Below are 26278 nucleotides of genomic sequence, written 5' to 3' on the forward strand. Positions count from 1 at the left end.
TATCTACGTCAATATGATCGCATTGGATCCGTTTCAAAGTGATTAATCAAATCACGAAAAAGGTGGGGGAAACGTATCTGAAATAGCTCAATGACGTCATAGCCCTGTTGTTCCCCGCCCCATCCCTGATTCTCCCACCCTGGGTCCCCATATTTGCTGACCCATCGGGTGTATGTTCTTTGCCAGTTTAATAGTACACTTCCTACCTTTTCCGCAACGGCGCGATATCAAATGTCCCCTGGTTCAAAATTAATTCCCCTCTTTCCTGTGTAGTCCCACTTTTAGTTTGAGACGTTGATGATCCCAGCTTCGAACATCCCTACATCTTGATTTAGCGTAGCCAAGGTCGACCCCCTCCCCCTTCCCCTTAGTGCGCACGAAACGCTGACTGACTTCAGGCTATATTAGACGGTGACGGGCAGAAAAAAAAGTGCCGTCCGCTTTTAACCAAACGCTTGCATATGCGTGACGCAAGAACCTTGATAAACTTCACCTCTTTTCAAGCTTCGCTTCTCTGCATCTTCATTAATTTTTAAAAGGCACTCACCATCAGCAACGGTTTATTCTTTGTAACTCTGCTATTCTTCAAGTTTGACTAGAACTCATTCATCACATATACATCATGACCAAGTTTAGGTTACTCACTCTCCTCTTCTTTATCGGTAAGTTGGAATTTGTTATTAATATTTTCTTACAATCCTAAACCGTAGGCACACCTTTGAATCCGTTGAAGGTTTGTAACGTTAACATGTTGATAAGAGGACACTGGGACCCTTAAGTAGTTCCAAATGGTTACTTGTATGATCTTGTATTGAGTGTTTTTTCCTCTTTCACTGGTTAAAAAAAACTTCAATGTCAATTTTAACTATGATATATATTAGGTGGAGGAGCCGTTTTCTAGTGGTTCTGACTCTCGCCTTGTAAACAGAGGGTCTTGTGTTTGTATCCCACCGCGGTCTGGCGTCCTTTGGCAAGGCGTTAATCCACACTTTGCCACTCTCGACCCAGGTACTAAATAGGTAACCAGTAGGATGTGAAAGCCATTGTAGGTTGCCCAGTGCTGTGTGCGCCTCACCGGCGACTGACTGGAATACCCCCAAGGGAGTGGAAGATGCGCATATATTTTGTGCGGGAATGACTGATTGAATCCGTTGACCGGGGCCATGATATATCTGTAAAGCGCTTAGACACGTCGTTCCGATGTAGCAAGCGCTATATAAAAGCAGAATATAAATCTAAAATATCGCAATACATTTCTTAGAAATCATACAATTGTAAGGTCAGATAGGCGTATCAGCAAACAAATTTAGAAAATCGAGGTCATTACATTTTTAGCAACGCTTTTGCATCAAACGATTTAGAAAAAAGACTGCCAATGAAAAATATATCTGACAACACCAAAAGCGATGTTCTTCTGGTCATGGTGATGCAATAGTTGTCGATACAGCTAACCATTGGCGTAATTATTAGGTAACTTCTCCCATTTTTTAAATAAGAAAACTTGAATATTTCTATTAAAAAATGAAGTAAATTTATTCTTTTTATATCTCTTTCATCTGGTTTTATTGTTCATGTTATATGGCCTCCCCAATTGATACGAGATGCATAAGGGGAGTGCAGCTGTGTTTTCCGATTCACTAACCATATTCAGAAACCTTTCTCGGCCGAGCTTTTACCTTACTATGCTCAGCGGCCCATGTATGTAGTTTAGCTTAGGATGGTTTTCGCATGGAAATGAACCCAGAGGACTACCAGTTTCGTGATCTTAATCATTATCCTTAACTTTGGTATATGGTTTATCACAATTATCATCTCCATCAGCCAATCATCGCTAGATGGCATTTAAATTGAATGCCATTAAAATAAATACATATTACTTAGTCTTTATTGTAAGAAAGATGGTTGCTCTGTAAAGGGCCATCGACGATCCTTTAGGAAACATTTACTACTGGTAGCCTTGTCTCATATTTAAAATTTGATTATGTTGCCTGTTTATCAAACAATTATTCATCACTTCGCGTATAGAAATTATGATATGTTCGAGAAAACTCGGTGTACATTTAATACTACAATCATGACAATTTGACGTTCCAAAGCACATTCGTTGGCCTACCATCACACACCACAGACATAATCTAATTATAATACAAGGAGATGACTAAATTTGAGCAGCCGTCCAAGGAGCACGTGAGACCTAATCGTGAAAGTACGATAGAAGAGGGTGAACTAGTGATCCGGAAAAGAAAAAAAATAAAAGATTACATTCTCGTTCATTCCAACTATCAAGGTGGCTTTTCTATTTTATGGCTCATTTTCTTTTTGAATTTTTCATGTTTATTAGAGAAAAAATACAAATTTGCTTTGATTACAAAAAATAAAAATAAAACACACGATGTGATAGGCCCTTCTGATAGTGTTTTGAAAATAATTATAGTGTTTGAGTTTTTAAGATGATAAATTACTCCATCAAAATACTCATTGATATTCAGACGTCTTAAAAACGGGAAGATTTCATTCACTTGCAACGTTTTGTCCCCTTAAAGAAACAAATTATTTTTATAATTGTCTTTCCTCAGACTCTAAATGCAAACTGGCAAATAACTCAATGATTATCATTATTCAACATGCCCCAAACTTAATTTGCTTTTATCTTTCTTTCTAGAACTTTGTGAAGGTGTTAGGCTAAGATACGGAAACATTCTAAAACAACCAGGAACAATGCCAAAATGGCATACCTTTATCAAACATGTCAAATACGATTATATTAGGAATGTGGTTACTTGGCAAGGCTGAGTACCAAGGGACTGATATTATTCAACGATCGCTGTTTCAGATCCTTAGTATGTCCATCGTGTTAAACAAAATGTTAGGTGGATTTCTGAAGGAGTAATAGGCCTGTCATATTGGCAAAAGATAAACGGCTTGATGTTACACTTTTAAGGATTCTCCGGAATTATAACCAATGGACTGATGGTTCAAATCTCTGGCCAGGCTCAGTGACCTTGTTTGGAACAACTAATTGGAAGGATGTATATGGATGATTGTAATTACCCTCGAAAGCAATCTCCTGATTTGTTATAAGCATCATTATCATCATTATCATCATCGTCATCATCATCATCATCATCCGCATCATCCTTGTCATCTCCATTATTACTATCCTCACCATCATCGTGTAACATCTCGTTTCATTGTTAGTTCATCTTTACATTGAGTGCCACTCCCTGAACCTCTTTTGGGGTGTCATTCTCATTACGTCTACTCATCATCTAGTGCACTTCCTTCATTTTGAATTATCTGCTCAAAAAAAAAATCATACATTGTAAGAACTTCAGAGGGACAAAAATCCGTCCCTCATTTCGGCACTTCACACTTCAGTGTAACCGCACAAACAGCTAGTTTCATGAAACAAACCCTCATGACTATTCTTTGGTCAGGCAGACTTAAGTTCCCCTGAGTAACATGCCTGCATCAGTTTGCTTGATCTTTTACACCTCTTAGCCGCCGTCCGTTTCCCAATCCGGGTGCTAAAGATTGAGCCAAGATGAAACTCTATAAGACCCTTTCACATGTTTTGTATTAAACCGTTTAATCTGTAAAGATACGCAAATTTGACAATTCGTCCCACCCCCCCCCAAAAAAAAAAATATATATAACAATCTCTGCAAATGACTGGATTACACGTGCACCACCGCGAAAACTACATGTATAGGCCTACGATCAAGTGTGAGATAATGTTGTAACAAGCGTCGTGTTGCCTTCTTTTTCCTCTTGTTTGTATATTGATGTCTATTTTTATCATTTTATTCTTTTTTTTTGTGTGTTTAGTTGTTTACATTTCTTGGATTATTCATCTCATTGGTTTATTTCATACAAGCCATATACCATTTTCCAATCAAATACGCTGCATTTATTTGGGGGTTTTGTCATATTTTTTTAGACTATCACTGTGATACCTATTAGATTGTGATCATTTTGATAAATAAAATAATTTGAATTGATTTGTTCATAAAATTTATTTTGGAATCGCATTTAAGTCATTTATCGCTTGCTCCTTTATGCTGCAGTTACAACGGCTCAATCTACTCCAGGGTGACAAAATTTATTACAGTTAATACCAAATAAAATTCTAAAATCATGTACTCGGTTGTATTTGTTAAAATCGATTTTTCATTACATTTTTACTTGCTGTTGTGTGTATATATATATCAAAAGATACTGTCGGTGGGCTAGCGCCATGAGCATCTCTGGACGTTGCGAGCTCTCAATAAGATATCACTTTTATTATTATTTTACCATCGGTCGTGCTGGAGGCGGTTTCATTACTGTGACTGTAGCATTACTAAAAGCTTTTGAAACCTGCCCCTTCTTTATGTGTTCCTCTTAAAAAAGCATTTCATTCGATGAACATTCAAGTACAATTTCCTTTTTTATAAAATCTTTTGTTTTAACAAATACATCATGTAACTCAGAATCGTCTCTATTATTTTTTTAAATGTATTACTATTGTGTTACTGTAACAATCATTTGTATTGTTAAAATTGATTTCTTTTAAATATCCTGCCAAATAATAATATTAATATTGATAATGATAATAAATGATAATGATGATGATAATAATGATAAAAATAATATTAATAATAGTAATTGATAACGATGATGATAACAATATTAATAATAATAATAATAAAACATTATGACATTCATTATTTGATATATATTACAACATATCCCTAACTATCTCTGTACGTTAATCTGCTTGCCAAAAATAGACATTCTAGCGTGTTGATAATGTTTTTGCTAATTAAATTGAGAGGCTATAATCTAATTAATGAGTTCTTGATTCCACGTCTGGTAATAGGGTCCACATGGAGACTCTGTTTTGCTTTGATTTTGTTTTCATTTATTAGAGTCTCTCTGGTGAGAATGACGGAGAGGAAATAGTAATTACAAGAAAGTTTTGACTCATGAAAAGAGAGGGTATGATCGTGTCATGACAATAACCTACGCCTTAATGATAAAGGTGTGGTCATTCTTCTTTAAACTCAGCGTTTCAATTGATTCTAATCTTCAAGCATTCTTGGTTATTCTTGGCTCGCTCGCTTTGCTCGAGCGCAACATCTTTATGGAATTCGAAAATTGTAGACGATTTAAGTCATGAACTAAAAAAAAAATTGCTTAGAAACATAACATTTTAGCATCCTTCTCCGCATTGCTGCTTTTCGTAGGGGAAGTTCACCCTGACGAAATAATATTGTATAAATAGGAGAAAAACTTATAAAAAGTATTGAACGTTATGAGTAAAATTCATCAAAATTTAAGAAGGCTACTAAAATATTAATTCTTTAATTTATGACGTCATACATGTATATGAGCAGCTGCCCCATATGTTATGTAATATAGAATGCATAAATTTCAGTTTGCTAATGGCACATGGTGAATAACAAACTTCTTCTTTCAGGAGCGTGAAATAACTTGTCTGTTGATCATGTTGATGGTACAATAAAACCCATTTTCATTTTTATTTTAGAAAATGACATTTCATTGATTTTTTTTCTCAATAATTAACGATACATATGAAGTTGCTCGGAGGTGACCTCACAGTTCTAATAACTTTTCGAATCTTTGAAGGAATTCTCAAACCCCCACTGATGTTTTTATTTTCTTAGCTATTTTTACAATAAAGTCATTTTCAGGGTGAATTTTGCCTTTGATAGGGATCAAATGACAATAAATTTCTTGTCTCAAAAATAATGTAATAAAATCAATTTGGAATATAATATATTTCAACTCTTGCGGATGCTAAAGGAAATGACGAAACAACATTAAAGTAGAAATATATACAATATTTTGATTATGTAAATGGATATCACGTGGCATAAGAAACAAAATATGATGAGGTGAAAGATCCGAAAATGCATTTTTGTTTGGGATTACGTTGGGTAGTTCTAGTTGTTTTAGTCGCAGTTGTAGTGTCTTATTACGCAGCGAAAAGAACAGAAGAATTCAATATGAGCTTTTCTTAATTCAAATTTTTTTTTTCTTTTTTCTTCAACAGTGAGTTGCACACATATCCTCGCCCAGGACATGGACTCTGAAGAAGAAGAAGAGGACGAGGCATACTACATGGGATTGTACCCAGACAACCCTGCCCAACTCGGCACGGGAAGAGGTGACAATGTGGAGATGGATATGGAAGAATTCGACAATGAGGAGCCACAAATGCAGGCCATGGGTGACCCTGAGGAACAACAGGAGGCAGAGGAGGAAGCCCTAGAGGCTGCCCTAGAGGCTGCCGAAGAACAAGAAGAAGCAGCACTTGAGGAAGCAGAAGAGGCTGCACTTGAAATTGCTGAACAGGAAGAAGTAGACGCCGAGGAAATGGAAGAGCCAGAGTATGAATCGAGTAGCCCATCTCAGTTCTCCTCGATTGGGGTCGGCGGATCAATGGTCAATCCTGCAAATCAGCAGGACGTTGGTACTGGTGTAGCAGAAGTAGAAGAAGAAGATCTTAGTGAGGAAGATGCAGCAGCTTTGGGAGGAATGGGGGCGGTAGGAGGAGAGCAGAACCTAGGTGGTGTTACAGGAGACAGTAGTGAAGAGGTGATGGGTGCTGGTGGATCAATTGGATCAGTTGGTGGATCCATCGGATATATGGGATCCTCTTTCAGTATGTCACCAGTTACTACAGGTCCTCCATTGGTGCGATTAACCACCCAGAATGTCACTCCAGAGCCCATCCTTGGAAACGACGCTGCGGGGGAATCGCTGCTGCTGAAACCAGTGAAAACCTACCTCAAGAGCAGACAATGTCAAAGAAAAAGACCACGGCGATTGCTGCAGGTGCCGGTGCTGCTGGAGTAGTCGGAATCGCAGCCGTGGGAGCTGGGTTGGCCTTCAAAGCTGGTCTCATCGGAGGTGGCGCTGGCAACGCCGCGGCTGCTGGAGGTGCAGCGGCTGTCTAAGAAAAAAAAATCATGGACTGAAAGACATTATCGTTGGTCAATCATCTATCACAGTTGGCGGGCCTTCTGTCCTGTTCTCATACACACTGCCAAAATTATCTATATGCACTCGAGAATTATGGATGATATTGTCAAAAAGAACATCAAGAACCTATCCATATCGTACATATCCATCATTTTATAAAGTAAAGTCAAACAGAGCACTTTCCGACTTCTATTGAAATAAAGTTGTAATAAGTTAAATAAGTTTTAATTATGCCTTAGCATAATGTCGCCTGTTTCAATCAAGAACAATATTTATAAATTTCAATTTCGATGGCCCCGTCTATAACACTATATGCAAACGGGTCGTTGTTTGAGGGTATTGTTCGAAGCTTAGATCATTTAATACATGTTTAAATTAAGTCATTTTGGGAAAAATCACACGTAACTTGAGATGAACGAAGTAATAACGTAAATTCATAAAATGTATAGGGTATATTTTCTTTAAAATCTTCGACGATACAAAAATATACTTTGATATTATTTTCAAATCCCTCTATCGCATTCTTTACAAAGGACACATGATGAATTTCCGAAAACGTAAATGGCAATGAATGTTGTGTCTTTTCCTGAGAGGCGTTCACGAAATTTCCCCGGAAGTTATAAATAGACAAATGGGGTTCAAAGTGTTTAAGTAAATCTTGATTTTAGATCTATATTTAAAAGTAAGGTTCGATGTATTTTTTAATTTGATTTTTTTTATTACTTGCAATAATTTGTGTACTTTTGTATTCTCGTTGAAAGAAATATTCAGATTGTGGTACAAGGCCTGTACATTTTTGTCAATATTAAACTTTTTTGTTTAAATTAATGAGTGATGAGTTTGAATATGTGATGCATTATTTGATGAAACATTGTTGAAAATGCGATAATGTGGGGGAACTGCATACTAAGCTTTTTGAATTAAAGTTAATTTTGTGTTTGTGTGTTTTAACTATCTGGAACCTGTATATCTAATGTTGCCCTACTTTTTTATGCAACTTCAGGCCCCACGTATTTCTGACTTATGAGCAACTCTTTGATTAATACTTTCAAAAATATTTTACAAAAATAATTTTAAAAGGACGATGGGAAATTATACATTGGGGCAATATTCTACAAACGACTATATTCCATCAACATCAGTTTTTCCCGGTCATTTTCATGGACGTATATGTTTAAATAGATGGGTATGTGTGTGTTTGCACGCACAAGAGAGGGTGCGAGTGTGGATGTGTGTTTATTGCGTGTGAGAGTGAGAGAGGTGAGAAAAGATAAATATATAGTGGGTGTTTATATGATTAACATGATTAAGGTGGGGATGAGACTAAAGCGAGTGTTTAGACACGTCATAGTAATGATTTAACTACAATCATCAAGGGCGTAGGCTGGCATGACCATAGGAAGTGCACATCCGGGAGAGGTGGAACTTAAGTCGTATGGGGGTGCACATATGGGGGAGGTGGAACTAAAATTTGGAAGATTAGCAGTTGAAAACAGATGAATGAGTTCAAAATTTGTTTTTCTTCCAGTGTCGGAGCTCCTCTGCCTTACCGGGAGGTCCACTTGCACCCAGTGCATCCACAGCCTACGCCCTTGACCATGATGTAACTAATTACTAGGTTTTACATGAAATCAATCGTTAAATCAATAGATGTAATAAATAATTGTGCCGTTGCTTTACTACACAGACCAATACAGAAACATCTCTTTCTGATAACATCGACACTTATAAAAAGGCAAGTTTAGGCAAAATGATGTGCCATTACAGTGTTTCTATTTTCAGTGAAAAAAAATGATATATCCGTTAAGCCATGAATGAGCGGGTCCCCATTTTGGGGACCCTACGATATTTCAAAGTGGCTTAGTAAAAAAAAAAATTATATTTTCAAGCTGTTTATCTCTGTAAAATATCATTCATGTACATCGAACCTTAGAAATAAAACTCTGATTACCGACACGGTTACTATGTATTGACATAAAGGGGGGGGGGGGGCATTGAAGTGTGCACCCATTTATTATGGATAGAACTGGGGTTATAAATTTACCTTCGTTGCAATGTGCGGGTATGTTAGGATGGGTTTTGCGTGTGAGCGTGTGACAGAAAATTGATAAAAAGAATTTCAAGTTAGGAGCAAGGTTTAAATTGATTTTAAAAGTGTGACACCAAGGCAATATTTCATATAATATCAGGCGTTGTGCCTTGTGCCTTCTGTCCAAGCTACATGTGGGAAGTTACAAAATGAAAGAGAGGTTTCGAGGTTCGACCCTTAGTCACGTCGTTTGAATTGACCTAAAAGGTCGGTCCCAGACGCATACTTGATTGATACATTTCTGGAAAATTCAGTCATAATTACACACATCTACACACACTCCCACACACCCCTTAACGCCCCCTGAGGTGTGTTGCCCAGGGAAAGTGTCCCCTTAACCCCCCTTCTAGCTATGACGACACTCCTCGCATGGTATAGACAACATGAGGTTTACACATTGGGTGGTTTGGGTATATACGAATTGAAGGGCAGATTGTATTAACGTGTGGAAGAATAGATGAACAAATTTAAAATAAGGCAAACAATTGATTAATTTTATTGATTGATTTAATTTGTCAGGTAAAATATAATAATGACATGAATAACAAGGCAATATTGAAGCAAAAAAAAAAAAAAAACGCGTGGGATAGGCAAAAATAAAGTAAAGAGCCCAAGAAATTCAAAGGTAATCAACACATAAACTGAGGTAATTGATAAGAAATAGTTAAAGAAACAAATGAAGGAGTAAGAAATTAAAAAAGGAATAATAGAAAAAAAATGAGAATACAGTTAGAGTTGAGTTTTGTTTACATTTTGTTTGTTTCAATGCGAATAAGGCGTATGTACATAGCTCGTAATCTGCGGGGTATTTTAAACAAAAATAAGGAGGACTAAAATCCCAGTTTAATTTGTAGTTACGCACGGTAATTTGTAATGTATCACGGAATGATAAGATAACGCTTAGAATAGCATGCGTGGATTGTCATTTAGTGATATTTTGTCACTCTTAATAAATATAATTATGTTAAACATCTCTTTCATTTGTATATAGAGTACCAGGTACCTCTTTTATCCTTTTATAAACCTTACAAATGTGGTGATGTATCACTTGTCACACTTTTTTTTTCATTAGTCTTACTCATAAATCTCAAAAAGTGCACCCGGTATGACGAGTCAAGCAATATTCTATTTGCTAGGTCTTTCTGGCATCGAGCGGAATATACATTGATAAAAGCACGAGGTATGACGCTCCTCATTCGGGTAATACGGAATCGAAGGGGGTATCAGATTTGGAAGGAAATAGAAATTATTTCATAACCATGAGCGAGAGAGGCCCAAACTTGGGCGAGAATTATGGATATTTTGGGGTCATGCTAAAGAGATATGCGCTCAAAAGAAAACTCAAGTCACCTCTGTTATAACCTATAAAATAGTCGTGATGCCCAGTTATTTTGAGATGAAGTAATAGAAAAGTTCTTTCCCCAACATAACCTCTATCCAAATTTGTCAGTGACTTTTGATTGATTAAGGTTTATATAATCAAATCGGGCAGGACGGAATGGGTAAAATTTTGTTTCATTGTGATCTGTATAATATCTCAGTTTTTCACTTACATCAGTTTTGATGTCTTCATACCGTTAGCGGTATATCGTATTTTTTGGTCAATTTCTTAGTAGACATTTCGGGGGTTTTACATGAATCTGCTTCGTGTATGATCCGCACCTTGCAGTAATGCAGACCCAGGTTATGATGTGGAAACTTGGGGGGGGGGGAGGATGGAGGTTTAAAAAAGAATGAAAAAAAAGGAAGATGAGTCACAGATGAGTTACGTGTGTCGCTATGTTCAATCAAACTTTTACCCTATTGATCTTGTTGATGGGCCTCACTGACCATTTGTTCATACAGGTGATGTGTAAAAACAGTCATATTCGTTAGAGTTCGAACAAATTTTGAACAGTGCAACATGAAATACACAAAGCAAGCTCCCATCTTTGTCACCCGAGATACCTATTGCTTACTCTAGATAATGTTCCAGATTTGTCAATTTTTAAATATATTTTATTGTTTACTATGCTGCTATACAGTGCCATTAAAATAGTTTTGTTCATGCTTGAGCGAACGCGGAATGTTTTTGTCTGGGGTTAAAAAAGAGGCTTGCGCCAAAATGGCATAAAAATGACAAATATGACGATCGGACTTTTTGCTAATCAGCAGACTTCCTCTTAACCATTTCATTATCTTTGCCATTATTTTCAAATTATGCGGTCAAAATTAATTTTCAAGTCTATTTATTTGCTTAAATCGTTATGTTGTTGTTGCTTTTTAGTATGCTGTCTTTAGCTTTGAATATTCCTTCTTTAAACAAAAGCAATAATGTTTTCAACCGAAGTATGGAAGAGCGGGTATTTTTTTTTATCCTATCATCGTGTGCTACAAAGATTATGGTGCTGTTGAACAGCGCCATACATATGGGCGGGGCTAGAGGCTCCCCCCAATAAAAAAACATGACCAAGAAAAAAAGTGGAAACGATATAAAAGGAAAGACAGAAAGTGAAATATGATATTATTTTCTGAATATTATGTCAAAATTGGACATATATAAAAATCGGAAATTTTTGCTTTACCTGATAATAAGATATGCCATATCTAGCTCCTTCAAATTGACTCAATACACCATTGCCATTGAAAGACACTCGGAATCCTTTCCTGTTTGTCTTGTCAAACACATAATTCAACTTGGTCAAGGAACCAAAGATCCCTTGAAAATAAGATTCATGTCTTTTAAAGATACCATAAAATAATTTGTTGCACATAATAAAAAAATTTGAATGATTTCAAGTTCTCCCAATTGATAATGCAAATCTTCTTGCTTGGGTTGACAAAAAGTCTTCTTTTCTTAGTAATGAAGGAAAATTCAAAGGTAAAAGAAGTTTAAATGAAAAAAAAAAATAATTCAAGTAAATAAATGAATTTGTAAATAAGATTTGACAGCACATTTCAAGAACTATGGCAAAGATAATGAAAAGGTTAAGAGGAAGCCTGCTGATTAGCAAGAAGTCTGATCATCATATTACTCATATTCTGCCATTTTGGCGCAATCCTCTATTTGATCCTTCGATAAAAACGTCCTGTGTTTGCTCAAGCATGAAAATAACTTATTTTTAAAGTTGCATTTCTAAGATAAGATATCATATCATTATTCGAAGCATTTTTTAATAGACTTTTCAAAACTTTCCCGTTTTTTGGATACGCACAATAGTTTAAGTATCTTATGGTACTGGTTATGCACACGGAAGATGAAGTTCAACACACGAATGAATAAAAGTTGAACAATATTCAATATTTTGATGGAAAATATAATTTAACTTGTCTTTCTTTCATTTTCATAATTCCCTATTAGTTATATATTCATTCATTAGGGTACTTGTCATTTGGCGATTTGCTTTAAGTCGTTTCTTGATTAATACTTTCTATTTAATTCTGCACTTTAGACGATTATTTTTAAAAATTCATTCAATATATCTCAAAAGTAATATTTATATTTAAGGCGTGATCATGCATTTTGCTCTCCCCAATAAAAGAGATAGATAAATGCAAAAATGTGTTTTCACTCATCCATTCATACGTAGAAGTGAAGCAGTCACTTGTTCGTACGAGTGACGTCTGTGAAATGTATTTATTTTTTTTTCTTACTAAACAGACTTGTCCCTGATTGGAAAAGATACTAAAGGATTTGATATTTTCCCTATAGTCATTTCAATCACTTTTAAGAAAGTAGCAATATTTATTTTTAAAGTTGAGTGTCACGAGATGGCGCTCTCCAATTTTTAAAACCTAACAACATAAGCTGCTCAAGTGTATATAAATATGTATGTGTGTGTGTGTGCGTTTTTTGCTTAGATATTTTTCCATAAAACACTCCATAAAAATTGGTAGGAAATGGCCATATACTATCTATATTAAAAAATCGATTTGTAGCTGAAAGGCAGGAAATTTTCCGAATAAAATCCAGCATTCGTCATGAAATGTTGTGTTGAAAAGAAGAAAAATAAATAAAACAGAATGGTGAAAGTCCTTAAGACTATTGTAAACCACATCGGCAATTATTGGCAACTAGGTAAGCAAATTATAACAAGAGGCAAGGATAACTTTCCCATTTTCTCCTAAGTACCAATTCCCTAGGGGCAGTAATCTAAATATAGCCCAGGTAGTATATTGTTTAATGTCCTCATGAAGGAAAAATATAAAATATGAAGTAAAACTTTGGAAAATTACATTTTAGCCATTTCATTTGAAAAATTCATCATAACTTTCTTATTATTTGTCCGATATTGTTAACAATTTCATCTTGTCTGATTTTTATTTTTCCTCTAAAAACATTTTTTTTTTTGGGGGGGGGGGGACTGGATCCTCTTGTAGTTCATTATTATTCTTAATCAGTATTCTGGATTTTTTTTGTCTTTCGAAATTCGTTCGTGATATTGAATACATTAATTATGGTTTTAACATATCACTCAGTGTATATGCATGATTTACACGAAAAATATAATGGAATGTAAGTCTGTCTATAGCTAAAAAGTGCACTCCTGGTCATCTTAACTATGACGGCCCCCTGATTCACCCTCAACCATGACATGTCATGAAATCATTTACGCCTGATGGTGTGTTGGTGAAAATGGCTTCATTGTACATGTCATAGATAATGCAGTCACGGTTGACTCAATCTTTCTCAAATATATTACTGTAGGTCGCCCTCAATATTTTGTTTCGACATTGGAAAAAGCAGTTTGAAATGTTCCCTTTTTCATGCTGTCAAATCGTCTGATAATATTTCCTTCAACCTGAGGTTTACAAGAATTTTAAATTACTGAAAGACTGTCGACGTCTTTATGAGTATTAATGAATATGACTACTTATGGTGAAGAAGCCAGACATAGAGTATCAGGACTAATCCTTTCAGGGGGTCAATGATGGACCGGGATGGTAGGCAGGGGCGACGACAGCGGATAGATGGCTGTGTACAGTAAACCCCAGATTTTAAAGTATAAAAAAACAAGTCGACATCACACGGCATATATCTTAAAGTTATTATTAAACAGGGGGGGTGGGGGGCTAAACGAAGCTTGCCCCAAGAAAGTTCCACGACACCCATACTATTTTTTTTACTATTATGTCATTTGTTTTTATTTCTAAGTAGATCCCCATACACCATGCAACCCCCCCCCACACACACATCATTTTACCGCCAATGTGAGACGTATGTGTTTCCTGTCTCATACAGTTACATGCCTTTACCGTGGAGATACTCCCGACCTTTCGTTTGAGGACGCGCACGCTTATTTACAACGGTAGTTGATTTTGGAAGAGACTTTTTGGGCCCGTCATCATGGTCGTAAAACTCTGTCCTGCAATGCAAATTGTGTGACATGAGATTTTTTTTCGTTTCGCTTCTGCGACGGAAACATTCAATATGCGTTTCGTGTGCAAAATTCTGGTTGCTACTATGGTAACAGCGATATATCCGATTGAGGACGACTTTCCAAAGCCACATTTGACTCCTCCTAGAGCTCGAGAGGCCGCCCGGGGGCCCACTTCCATTGATTAGTGGATACCAGGAGCGACCACGCGTAAAGGGGACAGAGTGGGCAGGTACGTTACGTATAGGCCTATGTAACGTTATAAGGGTGTAAAAACGATGTTTAAAATGCTGAAGAAAAGGGATATATATCCAATACTTGTAGGGTTTCACAAGCCAAATACTTGTTCAGAGATGAATTTTCATAATCTGGAAAAGAATTGCTTCCCTTGTTTAGGGTACTTTTCGAAACCCCATGGTCGTGCCTGGTATCCACTCATCAATGGAAGTGGTCCCCCTCCTCCGGAATTTGAATCTAATCCCCCATTTCTGGGGAAAGTAAAACATAATGCCCCTAACATCGTGTGCGAGAGGCATATCGTTTGTGCAGGAGTAAAAAAAAAAAAACAAAAAAACGAGTTCAAACGTATTGTACATTGTGCTGTGTACATATCAACGCATGCGAAATGTTCGGCTGGAGAGGTTGATCTGACCCATGAAATTGATTGCCAGTGATCCACCAATAATCCACATTAAATGCAATATCGATTCGATGGACTGTAATGATCTATATCTAAGCCTTCATTCAGTAAGTTTTTCCTCACTCAATATGTACTCGATTTGTTTAAAAACCACTTTCTTATCCATGTCATAATCTATTTTAGGTCCTGCATTTTGATGACGGATCATTGGTCTAAAGCAATAGACAATGGTCAGCTTGTGTGCGCTGTTTTTATTGATCTTAGACGTGCGTTTGACTCTGTTAACACGAATGTACTGCTAAATAAGCTCCAGCGTATTGGCTGTTCCGATAAAACACTTAGATGGTTTAACTCTTATCTCAACATGAGATTGCAATGTGTTCAATATAACAAATCTATTTCTGAGAAAGAAAGTGTGTCTATCGGAGTACCACAAGGATCCATATTAGGTCCGCTACTCTTTCTAGTACTTATTAACGACCTGCCGAATGTAATAAAGAATGGTCAAGTTACAATGTATGCCGACGACACAACATTATTTTTATCAGGATGTGATATAGATAGTATGAAATTGGCTTTACAAGAAGGTGTAAATGCTTTAAACCAATGGTTAAAATTAATTGAGTTAATTCTCAATGTTGAAAAGAAAAATATGATGATTCTGGGATCAAGACAAAGAATGAACAAATATAATAATTCAGATTCGGACATTTCTATCACGTTTGATGGTAAAGTAATAAATAAGGTTCACTCCACTAAGTGTTTAGGTGTCATAATAGACGATAAACTTCTTTGGCATGATCATGTAGAACACGTTAGTAAAAAAGTATGTGCTGCTCTCGCCATACTGAAAAGGGCTAATCCATTCATTGATGTTACCACTGCTAAACTAATCTATAATTGTTTAATCCAAAGTAAAATTGACTATTGTTGTGGGGTATGGGTTTAAGATTTATCACACAAACAAATCAAATAAAACTTCAGAAACGTGCTGCCAGAATAATACTCAAAGCAAACGTCCTCACCCCGTCTGATCAGTTATTTAAAACACTTGAATGGTTCTCCTATCCCCAAAGAGTAATGTATTTTCGATGTATATTTATATTTAAGAGCTTAAATAATTTATCTTCCGACTTTTTTAATGAAAATTTTAAATTAGTATCCGAAAAACATAACGTAAATACAAGATCCGCCTCCAATCTACTACTCGATGTCCCAAAATGCAATACTGAATACTATAAATGCTCATTCATTATTTCCTCAATATCAATGTTCAATTCCTTGCCCCTTCATTTAAAAACCCTATCCACACTCTCTAGTTTTAAAAAAGAACTGAAATCTTATATAATGTCCAGCAAATGTTAAAATGTCAACGATTCTTGTACCACAATTATTTTAATGACTTAATTGTTCATGCCTTTCTGTCTTCTAATATGCATGATTTATATGTTTTTACCTTGTTTTACATTGTATGTTTTACCACTTGTATATACATGTACTGTTTTTATGCTTTTAGGGCCCCTTTTGATACCAGCTTTTGCTGAAAGGGCACCCTATTGAAATATTGTTTAATAAATAAATAAATAAATAAATTTCGAATATCTCCAGCCATCAGTCGTAATACACATGCATGTATGGTGCGGGTGTCGCGGAAAGGATTTTACACACGAAAAGCAGATCTGTAGGGCCTGTAACACCCCTGTAACACAAAGCTTAGCACTGATTGTGATTCTATTGACTATAATGCACAATCAACCTTAAAAATCAATTGTATGTTTAAGCGTTAACTTTTGTGTTAGGGGACCCTAATATTAGCGTCCGTGAAGATTGCGAAAGGTCCCAACTATGTCTATGCGTTCACTATATCATGTATATGAAACAGCCTCAATTGACATGGTTTCCTAGACCGCACAAGAATACTTGAATTCTCTTTCAGATTGATACTTGTTACTTGTGACAGTAACCCCGAAAAAAATGCTATTTGGAATTGTTCATGTCATGTTTGAAAAATAACAAAGTGCAAGATTTGGGTTAGCGCATTTACATGCGTACACTATAAAAATGAGTATGCAAGTACTAGTAATAATAACAACAATAGATTTACTGATTACCAGCTCTGCTGTTACGTGGATTTAGTGTAAGATGCCAAACAGGTGAAGCTATAAATAAAAAAAAACGTAGGCAAATTGTTTTCCATTAATACATTTTGTTAAATAGAGTCAAGGTTTCATGGGGAAATTACAAAGTAGGCCAAGGGGGATTGCTTACCAACTCTTAACGGATCCATGGAGAGAAGACCAAGTCTTATTCAATCCGAGACTAGACTCGAGGAGGGGGAGGGGCATGGAAGGGCATTTACTTAATTATAGGTGTAAAGCACTATTGAAATATCGCATAGTGCATTTGAAAAATAGGTAACGTATATTACATTAAAGAGAGTGCCCGTGCTCGGGGAGGGGGGGGGGGGGAGGTGGCAATATCATTCAGAACAAAGAGTGCATCCATGACCAACTATCGGAGGGAAGTTTAAAAACCTAAATTGTCTAGGGATTAGTCATGTGAAACAGGTGTTTGCATAATGTGATATTATTGTATATTATAATAGTCATGAACTACTCATTCAGGCTTCCGATTGTTTACGTCACAGAGAATCGAAAGTTTAAATGATCTGTATCCGTTCTGAGAAGGTGTGATCAGATTGTCTCGGGAATATTACGGTCCCCTGGTAGCTTATTTTGGATATTTGATTACGGGAGGTATTAGTTCCAATTTGTGTATGTCGCGAAGTCGTTCGGGACATAAAAAAGATTCTTCATCTATTTCTTCGAATGATCTGTAGCTATTCTAAAGAAATATCACGGCTCGTAGCTCCATGATCAGATCAGCTCAGATAATAAGATTACTCCACTGTCAATCGATTTTTATTTCGCATTTGCGTTTATCTTGTACTATTCATATCCATAATCCCAAGTTCTGTACGGTCTAGATGAAAAAAAGAATCAGATTTTCATCATTTTGATGTGAATATACATCTCGATTACACCAAGTAACTTCATCGATTCGTTATGCTTTACGTAGCATCTCAGATAAAATGATAACTAAGATGTCATTGTGAATAATTTAATTTCTAACATACTCTTTTTTATGTGTTTTATTGAATCAATATAATAAACAGACATAAACATAAAATATCAATTATTTTTAACAACAAAATTTCTAACATTCTTATCACATTAGCAGAAGGAATCCCTGATCCAAACTCCTAAATCTAAATTTATTACATCATTTATCTCTTTTCGTAGAAACAGTTGATTCATATATGTTAACATGTAACGATTTTTCAATTCCCTTTACTACTCTTATCATAATGGTTTAAATGTAGGAGTAGTGCTTTGATATATGGTCAACATTTTAGAAGTCAGTACCCCCTCCCCCCGCGTTAACTAATGAGTTTCCAAATGTATTTTTCAAGCATTCTAAAATAAACATTAACATTGACAATTTTTGAAGTCACTATATACCCACTAGCGTATCCAGCATCAATTGTGGCAAAGAAATGTATGGGCCCAAGCACAAGCATAATAGAGTTACTATTGTCCCCAGAAAATTGGGCCCATTAAATAAGATCTGATGCTGGATACGCGCTTGCTACCCCCCCCCCCCTCCTCGTTGATAGTGAGTATCCGAATGTTTTTTTTTCAAGCACCCTCATCATCAATATTTATACAAAAAAACATACAAATATTCACTGTATTTTCAGATCGAACAAACTTTCTTTATTGACTATTCATGAACATTTATGTTCGTTTCTCAAATTTTGAATTCACTGATGGCATTATCTTAAAATCTAAGATATCTCTACCACGGGAATCAAATTGTCTTTTAGATTATATCTTTCAGATTTTCCAAGGTTTTTTAGCAATTCATAAACATGATATTGATACATGATACAAGTCATGATACATGATACTAATTAGTGAAAAATAAGTAAATAAAACTCCAAACGCAACCAGTTTGTATCATCCAATACATGAAGGTTTTGTCAAGCATGAGTCTACGATCCTGTACATGACGCTTCAAGTTCAAATGACTTTTTTATATATATACAGGCATGATAAAGAAAAGCAAACTCACGCGCCGCGTAGAGGCGTGTCTTTCTTAATGTTTCATCGCACTTGAGATACTCGGCCAGAAATAACTCGATCTCTGACTCACGTCTAGACGTACAGGATGAACAGCAACCATGAGTACGATGGCGAGAGATTAAACAGGATTGTGAACATGAATCTTTCCCTTTCTTCTCAACATGCCCCCTCCTGTTTTTCTTGAAAGCACAGAAACAAATCTTTGTATATTTCCATTCTCAAAAGACGGAAATATTAACAGAATGATCGTTATCAGTATCGCCGACCTTCATACTCGAAGACTGTATGCATCTCTCAAGGTTTATATCATGCAGTTGCTGAAACCATTGTCTTCAGCCAAATCATTATTCTCAATAATGCGAAAACATTTTGAGGAATACGAATCATAAACGACCATGCTATTGATAACAGTAGGACTGTTTTTTCCATTTTTTTTTTATTTGCTCTGTATTCCGCCATTGTCTATCAGTTATAGTTTTCAATTGATAAGGGATATAAACGTCCACACAATCCAAGATTAAATAAACATTCTGGTCTGAAAATTTCCCAAATCATCAGAATACTTATCAGTCTCAACCAACCTTTTTTATTCAGCATCAAATGATTGTAGAATCACAGCGAATACAAAACTAAATCATATACAATGTTGGTTTGGATATGAAACCTATGAACATCTCGGTACTTTTTTTATTCAAGAACTTTAATATCTACATCGAAGTAAGAATAGACTTGACGGTAAAAGCTTGAGAAAACTGGATTCCAGTTGCGAAATTCTTCATGGCCTACGACCACTGATCAGTGCCACGGACTAATGTTAAAGGAATGGTTAAGAAGCTTTTTTGGGTGTGTATGTGTGAAACATTTTAATCTCTGAAAGTGTGTGTGCATGTGTGCGTGAGGGTGGGTGTGTGTGAATATAGGCGTGTGTTGGGTAGGGGTGTTTGAAGGTGCCTGTGTTCCCAGTCAGCCATGCAATAAATGTACAGTATAAACTCAATTCTTGATGAATCAAGGCCAAATTAGGATTTGAAAGTGAAGTGCAATAATGGAGTTTAAAGATCCATCCAGATCTATACAAAATTCACTTATATCTTTTGATATGCATCGCTTTTTAGTTGCATTAAAACACAGTCAACGAGGTAGTCAACAGGCTTCCCGTGCTATATAGGGCATTTATTTGATGCTATATTAGGGGGTAAACTTAGGTGGTAGGAAGTACGGAGATGACTACACAAAGTGTGAATATCGGATGTACTCTATTTCTGTTGTTGCCTTTAGCATGCGTAACTATGGGAGCAGAAGTGCCCAGCCAGAAAATTGAATTTAGTTTCTCTATTTCCGTTGTCTATAGTATCCCTGAATCTCATTGAACTTGTGAAAAATAGGGACGCAATCAGACATCATAGATCAACATTTTCATTGGAATGTCTTTCTGCATGTATGGATGATCATCTAGAACTTATATAGTTTTTATCATTACAACGATAATTGATGTATGTATACGAATGAATAGCCATAAATATTTGTCAGCAAATAGTAAAAGGTGTACAACTACAACAAGGCATCAAAACATCCACATCGCTATGAACTAATACTAGTAATTGTTATCCCTTTTTAAAAAAAAAAAGTATTTTGCAATGTTCCTTATGCTGAGGAATACGTGGTGCATCTGTTTCAATTATTAAGTGACCTACATTTGAACACACTTGAGTTCCTCGTGTATACGAGATTATATCCGTGTCATCACAGACCATTCACACGATGCTGTTAAGTAGTCGGATGGGAATTCTGAGCTGGCGAGATAAGGAGTGGATGTGTCCTTTACCTACAAGTCAAGTAGACCCCCTCACAAGAAGTTTGTAAAAAAAAACCTTCCCCAGACCTGTATGGAAAATACAATTATGTTGTATAAATTGTGTGAACAGCAAAATCAGAAGTGAAACGCGCACTTACTATTGTAATAATTTCGCCACCGCTAAGCGTGATAGGAAAGCAACTTGAAAAATAGTTAACGATGTCTTGAACAAAAGAGAATCAGAGAAGAATATTATACAAGAAGTTAACGGGGATACTATTTCAGACAGACTCGATATTGCTAATGTTTTTAACATTTATTGTACATATTGGACAAACTGACCGAGATAAACTCTGTACTACGTGTACAGAAACTGGAAATGATATGCATATGGATATTTCACAGTGGTTAAAAGGAAATTATAGATCATCTGTATTTTGATATCGAACCTGTTGCAACTAATGATTATATCAATTATAGATAAGTTAGATCCAAATAAGAGTCCAGGCTACGACAATATTCATCCAAAAGTTCTTTAAAAAGTCAGGCTATGCAATCGTTAAACCTTTGTGCAATATTATCACTCTTGCAATTGCGAATGGTGTCTTTCATGACTCGTTAAAGATTGAAAGGTAATTGAAAGATATGAAGCAAATTGCTTTTAACTATTTTAACTAATTATCGTCCAATATCAGATCAAGCAATATATATATAAAAAATTACAATAAATTGATATCTTTTATTGATCAAAATGACATTTTATATCGTCGACAAATGGTTTTAGGCAAGGTTATAGTACTTTCCATGCACTTATTGATTTTACTGAACAAAATTGCTCAATCTTTTGAAAGGAAGAAATTTTAACTGGTATATTTTTAGACATTTCTAAGGCATTTGATTGTATTGACCATGGCATTCTAATTGAAAAAAATGTATTTTTACAGTTATAAGGGATATTGCTTTAGAATTAATTACATATTGCTTAAATAATCGAAAACAGTTTGTAAATATTGATTATTTGAATTCTTCTTCTTTAGACATAATACTTGGTGTTCCGAGTCAAGGATCAGTACTAGGACCCTTGTTATTTTTTCATATGTAAATGGCTTACCAAAAGCTAGCAATATTTTTTTTCATTTATTTGCTGACGATACAAGCTTTTTTCTTGCCAGTAATGACCCTTCAAACGTAGGATTTTAATCCATTCTGAATTAAGTAAAGTAGATTCCTGAAGCCCTTCCCCTACATCCACTGCTTATTGGTTCTACTCTTTCTTTTGTCATTATGTTAATGTTTTTGTATTGATTCTTTTATTATTGTTCATATAATATTGTATGTTGTGAATGAAGTTATTTCAATCTCATGTCATCATGGTCATGTAGAGATTTATAATTTATAGCAGCATTAAATGTGGATCGGTTGCATAAGGGTTTTTTTCAAGCAAATGCATATATGATTTAGCTATATCATAATGTGATTTGTGCTTATGCATACATTGTATATCGCTGTACACATTGGCTTTGCTTTTGGTGGAATATTAGAATTGTGCGATTTTCAGTTAACTTTCAAGGCTCGAAATGTGTTCCAATAGATTGGCATCTCGTATGTAATTGGTTTGGGCCTTTCATGGAGTTACAGGTTGCTTCGCTAATGGTAAATGTTTATAATAGAATAGTTAATTACGAATATATTACCAGAAAAGTTCAGAGGTATCCCATTATACAGGCCGTGAATGATAAACGTCGACTTCATGGACCGGTACATTGTAATTCATTTCGTGATTTAGCCTTTATGTATGTTTCTGGACGCAAAATAGCCCATGAGATTTTGATCGGCTTTTTTATATCCTCTCCTCTCTCTCACTTTCAAATCAATTAGCCACTATAATGGAAGTGATGAAGACGATTCGGATTGCATTGGATTGAATCAAATGTTTTTTACAATAAATGATAAATCATTAATGTCGTGTAATTATAGTGGGTGAAGAGGAAATATGGCTTCCAATCTCCAGACGAGATCCCACGAGATCAATTTGATCTAAGACAAGAAAAGCACAAAAACTTATTTAAGAACAGATGTTAGAGGAACTTTGGAAATATTACGCATTGTCTTGTAAATCATGACTAAGTAATTTACCATTCTTCGTCGATATTCTTCAACCCAAAATGTCGCTCTGGAACGAGAGAGGCCCCAGTACAGTGACTACTACAATATTGAGTCTAACTGCAGCGATGAGTAAGCCATGTTTGGCAGACAACATAAATTGATGTTGATGGTTCAATTGCAGGAGAAAATTCTTGTGCAAAGTACTTCTAATGCAAAGAAAGCTATAGAGGATTCAGCACATAATTCTGCTTGTTGCATGGGGGAACAATATGAAATTATGCATAAATATAGAATAATTATATATTATTTTAATGGGACATATGCCTGCTATGAAAAAAATATTCAATTATTCATTACATCACTCGAATATCAAACAACCGAAAATTAAATTGATAAATCAAACAATCGATCAATTATTAAATCAATCAATCATACAATCATCAATCAATCAATCAATCAGTCAATCAGCCAATCAATCAATCAATCAATCAATCAAGTACCAAAACCAGTACCAAATCTCCGTCTTTTCTAGCTTATTGATGGAGGTGGCTCTCAAGTCAGACTCCAGCAGGAGCACTGAGTATAACACATTAAATTAACATTAAATGCATGTTGGAATTTAATTTTTCGAAGACTTTTGAAATTATCGATTTGTTTGTTTCAAACTAAGTACTTTAAAAGTAGGATGACTAGGATTCATTACATGAGTGGAAATTCTGTTGAATCTTGATAAAGAGTACAATTTATTTTCTATAATGCTGTCTGTTAAAGTGTTCATTATATACTGGTTATTCAAATGAATTACAAAATCAAATTATTTCTTATAATGTATAATCTTACTTTGCTTAAGGTACCAAGAATCATGGTTTCCAATCAGAGTCAGTTTGGGGGTACAGGTTGGTGGTGGTGTGGGGGGGGGGGGTAGGGTATGTAAAACCGTCTTGAGATCATGATCGTTACCCTGACCTAAATTACTCTAAGTAACATCCGGGTCTAAATGGGGGCACATTTGTAATTAAGGAGGGAATTTGGTTAAATGGCACACATTATCTCGTCTCTTCAATCAATCCATGTCACTTCTCCAACCAAGACAAGCAGATAAGACCTAAAATGTTATCACCTTGAAAAGCGTTTCTTAGGTTATAAATCGACTAGTCTCCATACATCAGCTTTCAAATTTGTCCAGCATTACAGATTTCAAAATGGTCTGCGACAGCCTTCTTGCCCTGTTATTCCTTCATGTAGCAATAAAACCAACAAAACCGAATCCATATCAACCGACCATTTCATTGAAAAGTAAGTTCTGATTGGTCTGGAGTCGGTTGGTTAGTATGATTGTATCATTAAGATAACCATACCAATTACCGAACTGCTTAAAATAGGGTAGAGAATATTGACATATTGACAATTCGAAAGAATTATGTCAATGAATGTCAATTATTCAAATTCATGAATACTGCAGAAAACTTTAAAATGGTGCTTTTGATTTTGAAATTCAAATGACGTGCCTCTTATTTCAGACTTGCCTCAAAAGAGTGGTGAAATGAGTTAGCCCCTCTTTCATTTTTTGCTTAATCCCTTATAAAGAATGCTTGACATATTCTAATAACGATGGTACAATGTAATTTTACAACTGAATTATTAAGAGAATGTGGAAATACGTACTAAAGGGATGCTCCGGGCTAAAGATATTTATACCTAATTAAGTAGAGTAAAATTCACAAAGCAAAATGCTGAAAATTTCATCAAATAGTGATGTTATTGATTATTTGAAGTTAAGCACTATTTTGTGAAAACAGTGATATGCACATCGCCATGAATATTCATAAGGTGGGCTGATGATTTCACATCTACACCTTCCCTTTTCTTATGTTATTACAATAAATCATAATGTGTGAGTGATATGTCTCCTTTATAATGAAATAAGTTGCAGCAATGAATATCTAATGCACTTGATCAGTTTTCAATCAAATGTTTTCAGTTTTTGAAGGAAAAAAATAAACCTCAATAAGATTCATAGGAACAAGTGGGTATATTGCATCATAAATTTGCTCATTGAATATTCATGAAGACAAGCCTAGAACTATTTCACCAGAATAATGCAAAACTTTAAAATGTCATAGCTTTGTTATTCCTTGTCCGATTTTGATCAAATGTTCAGTGTTTTGTTTGTCAGATTCTCATCTGGAGTATTCCTTTAACTGACTTGTCAATGAAGATGCCTGTGCGGTTTCCTTCATTTACAAACTCGGAAATCTAATAAAAGGCATTCCTGAAATAAATCATAAAGATGAACCAGAAACTTCAGAAGTTGGTTTTTACCCCCCCCCCCTTGGTTAAGGAGTAAATGTGGGGTTCCTTAGAAGCAAAACCTAAGGATGTCTGACACACGTCACCATGGAAACGAGGGAAATGCCCTTGATTGAAAGCTGAGACGGGCAGCTGCGTGCTCGTGACCTGCAACAGGAAACCATAAGATTTGGGGCTAAAATTAAGAAGATGTTTTTAAAACAAAGATACACAAATTATCTATTGCTGAACATCAAATATATAATAAAACAACTGGGCATACACTAATGATGAAATAAAGTATTTTATTAATTTCAATTGCGAGTCATTCTTCATTGTTTATAGACCTGCATTGTTCCATAATGTTAAGGCTAGACATATCTATATTAATATTAATACGATTTAAGAAAGAAGAGTAAAAATTGAAGAAAGCGAAGACAGGAAGTGATAATAAAGAATATCATGGAGAGAAGATTGTAAGCAGTTGAGTGGTTACTCCAAAATATATAGTGTGATGCGATAGTCAAACCCATTAAATTATGCTACAGATGGCCTGGGAAAGGCCAACGACAATCTCATTAAAACAAAATGAACTGTAGACAGTGTGAACAAAATTGAATATGGATAATGGATAATATCAAATGCGCTTGCATTAACCCAAAGGTAGTTATTTCGTTCAATATTGAGGAAGCGCTAACGCATACTCAAGACTTATTTCAATTACACTTTGAAACCATGAACCTGTGCCAAAAAAAAAAATTTAGAATCCCGAAAAGAGGATATGGGAAGGGGGATGAAATTCGATATGCAGATTTTCAATGAAATAAGTAAACTTCAAATGACAATACATTGTGACCAGTATTCTTA

The 26278-nt window shown here is 35.5% G+C and overlaps 1 pseudogene; it reads left to right on the forward strand.

Annotated features, from left to right (window-relative positions):
* Positions 1–303: 303 nt before the first annotated feature.
* On the forward strand, positions 304–7818 carry LOC121416197 (annotated as a pseudogene).
* Positions 7819–26278: the final 18460 nt, after the last annotated feature.

The sequence above is a fragment of the Lytechinus variegatus genome, chromosome 5 (genome assembly GCF_018143015.1).
Source record: "Lytechinus variegatus isolate NC3 chromosome 5, Lvar_3.0, whole genome shotgun sequence".
Taxonomy (NCBI): domain Eukaryota; kingdom Metazoa; phylum Echinodermata; class Echinoidea; order Temnopleuroida; family Toxopneustidae; genus Lytechinus; species Lytechinus variegatus.